The sequence below is a fragment of the Arachis ipaensis genome, chromosome B06, assembly GCF_000816755.2.
Source record: "Arachis ipaensis cultivar K30076 chromosome B06, Araip1.1, whole genome shotgun sequence".
Lineage (NCBI taxonomy): Eukaryota > Viridiplantae > Streptophyta > Magnoliopsida > Fabales > Fabaceae > Arachis > Arachis ipaensis.
The window spans coordinates 19,582,060-19,586,634 of NC_029790.2; positions in this window are offsets into that span (position 1 = coordinate 19,582,060).

Below are 4,575 nucleotides of genomic sequence, written 5' to 3' on the forward strand. Positions count from 1 at the left end.
CGTAGGGAATCTTTTATTCTAAATTAGAAAGTGACTGACAATAAAATATAATTTATTGATTTGAATTTATAATTTCTTTTAAAATAACAATAGAATCATTATTGGATTTTAATATTTAATTTTTTCAATATTAGTTAACATAAAATAAAAACAAGTTTGACCAAATTGCATGACACCTAAACAATAATTTAGTTAAAACAAGTCGAAGTAATAAAATATTGGGTAAAGTATATTTTTTGTCCCTAAAGTTTGATAAAAGTTTTAAAAATACTCCTAAGTTTTATTTTGTTCCAATTTTATCCCAAAAGTTTTCGATTTGCATCAAATATATCCCTGACGGATAATTTTTAAAAAAATTTAAGACCAATTCAACAACAATTTCATAAGAACAGTCCTCAATACAAGCAAATCAAGCATAATTTTCATGCATTATTGTTAGATTGGTCTTAAATTTTTTTGAAAATTTAGCCGTCGAGGGTATATTTGATGCAAATCGAAAACTTTTGGGACAAAATTGAAACAAAATAAAACTTAGGGGTATTTTTAAAATTTTTGCCAAACTTTAAGGACAAAAAGTATACTTTACCCTAAAATATTTAATAAAGACATTAGTTACACATTCTTCAGTTTAAAGTACATTGACAAAAATTTAAATAATAACAATGCCAAAACTATAAAAAGTGCTAATAAGGCTATATGTGGTTGTATTTTATTTAAGTATTATTCGTCACAATTTTTCTTATGAAAATAGTAGTAAGTGAAGGAAAGATATTTTTTATATTGTGCAAACCTCACTAAATTTCATATCAACTATAATTCGCTAAACCTAAGTTGCTAGCTAAAACTAAATCGTAATAATTCTGATGGAGGAAAATTTTTACAAGTTTGTTTTCTCACTTTTCTTATGCCACTATTAATTAGTTCGATATATTTTGATACTATACTAGATATTGATAAAACCTGGATTTCAAAGTCACGGAATAGTGTGGAATATAGGCAAGAATTGAACAATTTTTTAGACTTTGTGTTTGCGAATGCATCCTCCGATGGCATGATAAAGTGTCCATGTCCTAAATGCGGGTTTCAACTTATGCAAACAATAGAGGATGCATACGATCATCTGTTATTACGATCATTTCCCCCTGGATATACTATTTGACTGCGTCATGGTGAGAAGCCGGTTGAAGAGAGATCCAGATTGGGACGAGTGGATGAAAATCTGATATCCCAAGTGAATCAAATGCACCAAATGGTCAACGAGGCATTCAATTTCACGATGCAACATGGGAGTGAGGACATCACAACAATCGAACATGCAGAAGATGATGAAAACGTGTTACCGTACTTATATGAAGATCCAAGTCGCGCGGTGCGGGATTTTAACGATCTACTATCAGATGGAGAGCAGGAGTTATATCCCGGATGCTCAAAGCACTCCAAGTTATCATTCTTAGTGAAGCTTTATCATATCAAGTGTATGTGCAGTGTCAGTGACAAGGCAATGTCCATGATTCTTGACTTACTGCAGGGCACATTCGAACAAGCAAAACTTCCAAAGAAAGTGTATGAAGCCAGGAAGACAATAAGAAAGTTGGGTATTGAATATACCAAGATAGATGCTTGTCCAAATGATTGTATGCTGTACCGAGGTGATGATGAGAACTTGACTAGGTGCAAGAAATGTGGGTGTTCAAGATGGAAGCAGAAGACTAAAAAGGGCTCTATTGTTAGGCTCAACGTACCTGTGAAGAGAAATGGAAAACCTATAGCAGCCAAGACTCTTCATTACTTTCCTCTCATACCACGGTTGCAACGGTTATTCATGTGCAGCAAGACATCAAGTGATATGTTACGGCATAAACAGGCGTGTAATAATGATGGTTTCCTTAGGCATCCAAGGGATGTTGAAGCATGGAAAAAGTTTGATGCAAAGTATACTAATTTTTTGACGGATCCGCGCAATGTTCGCCTAGTCTTGGCGAGCAATGGATTTAATCCCTTTGGGAATATGAGCACAAAATATTCCATCTGGCCTGTGATTCTTATTCCGTATAATCTTCCACCCTGGCTTTGCATGAAACTGACATCTTTCATTCTATCCACGCTTATTCCCGGGCCGAAAATGCCAAGTAACGAGATAGATGTTTACTTGCAGCCTTTGATAGATGAGTTGAAGCAATTATGGGATGGCGTTGAAACGTATGATGCCAAACAGGGAAACACTTTCAAGATGTGTGCGGCACTAATGTGGACTATCAGTGACTTTTCAAGATTGGGAAACCTATCTGGCTGGAATACGCACAGTGGGTAAGCCTGTCCTACGTGTAACTTAGATGCTAAGCCACATCGGCTGAAAGACAGTAAAAAATGGTGTTTCATGGGCTATTGTTGCTTTTTGAATCAGGGAGACAAATACAGACTAGACCGGAATAGATTTGACGGGCCGGTCGAAGGTAGAGATCCACCAAAGAAGTTATTCGGAACAGATGTATTGAGACAACAGTCTAATGTGCACGTTTCATTTGGGAAGAGTTCTACTATGACATCCAAAAAAAGACGTAATGGCCAGGATGCGGATGATGAAGATGACTCGCATTGGAAAAAGAAGAGTGTTTTCTTTGACCTCTCGTACTGGAAGGATCAGATGTTGCGTCATAACCTCGATGTGATGCATATAGAAAAAAATGTGTGTGACAATGTGGTCTTCACTATCCTAAACGATAGCGGCAAATCAAAAGACAATCTTAAAGCTCGTAGAGATTTACAATGCATGGGCATAAGGCCTGAATTATGGCTAGGGGAAGGTGATAAATATCCTTCTGCAATATTTGCGATGTCGAATTCATAGAAGGATGTATTCCTGAAGACTTTGCAGAATGTGGTCTTTCCAGATAGTTACTACTCTAGCAATATTGCTCGTTGTGTTGATTTGCGACAACGCAAGTTATTTGGGTTGAAAAGTCATGAATGCCATATTCTGATGGAACAATTACTCCCAATTTTGGTGAAGAATGCACTTCTGAGTCTGGTGTCCAATGTGATTACAAATTTGTCATCATTTTTCTGAGAACTTTGTGGGAAAGCCATAAACCCTATGCAGCTTGCTGAGTTTCAGAATCATGTTGTGCAAACCCTGTATCAGATGGAAATAATTTTTCCTCCATCCATCTTCACCGTCATGGTTCACCTCACGGTGCATCTCGTTGATGAGGTTACTCTTGGTGGACCAGTACATTATCGCACTACTAGAAAACTAGTTATTACAGACGGATATTTCCAACGAATTTTATCCCACGGAAATACAGAGGGAATTTCAGAGGGATTTTTTGTCGAAAAACAAAAAAATGGATTAGTATAAATTACAGACGGAAAAGAGAATCCGTCTATAATTTCGTCGAAAAAATTAATTTTTTTCCGTGAAAAATAGTTACAGACGGATTTGCCGTCTGTAATTAAATAGACAAAATGTTGCGTTTTATCAAATTATTACAGACGGATTTTTCATCTGTAATTTAAATTTTCCGTCAAAAATATTACATTAACCCTAGCTCAGATCTTACCCTCTCTCGATCCATTCACACTCCACACAAGTTTAGCAGAAGCTTCTTCCTCTCTCCATCCACGCTCTCCCCATCGCAGGAGCTTCTTTCACCGCCGCCGCTCTCCCCATCGCTCCGTCCACGAAGAAGCTCCATCACTTACGAGCTCCATTTTTCTGCTTCTGTTTGAGCTGTGTTTCAGTCCCCTCCATTTAGATCTGCGCTTCTGAATTTCAGATCGCATTCCGGTAACCTCTATTTCTCTTTTTTTTTCTGTATTCTCTCTTCGAGTTCTTCATTCACTTTCCCTCACTGCACATTCTTCTCGTCTCACGATCTGATCTCATGGCTCCTAACACTGTTACGGACTTTGTTTTCTTGTCAGATTCAATTTGAGACAATAATCACTTCCGTCATTTCAAAGATCGAACGCAGACATGGCAATCCTTTTGTTTCCTCACAATCCCGTACTTCGATATTTATTTTAGGCTTCTCTATCAGCTACAATTTTGATATGTGCATGTAATTTGAATCTATGATACATTTACATGGACTTCGTGTTGTGTAATTGTACACACTTGCCTTATAATTGAGATCTATTCATGGTGAGGTTTGTATTTGAATGTTCTTCAAGATTACTGTTGGATCTTCTGATTTAGCTTATGATACCCGGTGTTATTTCCCTTTCTCCTCAAATTTAGCTATGATATGTTGCTGTAAATTCTATTTCGTACAAAATTGGTGATGAATTAGATTATATGCAAGTTACTTGCCCATTGAGCGTAGCCAAAATTGTGAGGTTGGGGCAGTGCTGGATTCCTTTGCAAAATGATGCATTTAACTGGGTTGGGGAATACTTCAGTCTTTCTTTCTATTTGCTTGAATTATCTTATACAACTTTGAATTTATGTTCTGAATTTTTTTCACCTATATAGGTTGTACTTGCTGCATCCATTGTGGGCAAATCTGGTAAAGGTGAGACGTCTTGAATTGATGCTCAGTTAGGTGGTGCCTAAATCAATATGGATTAGAAATT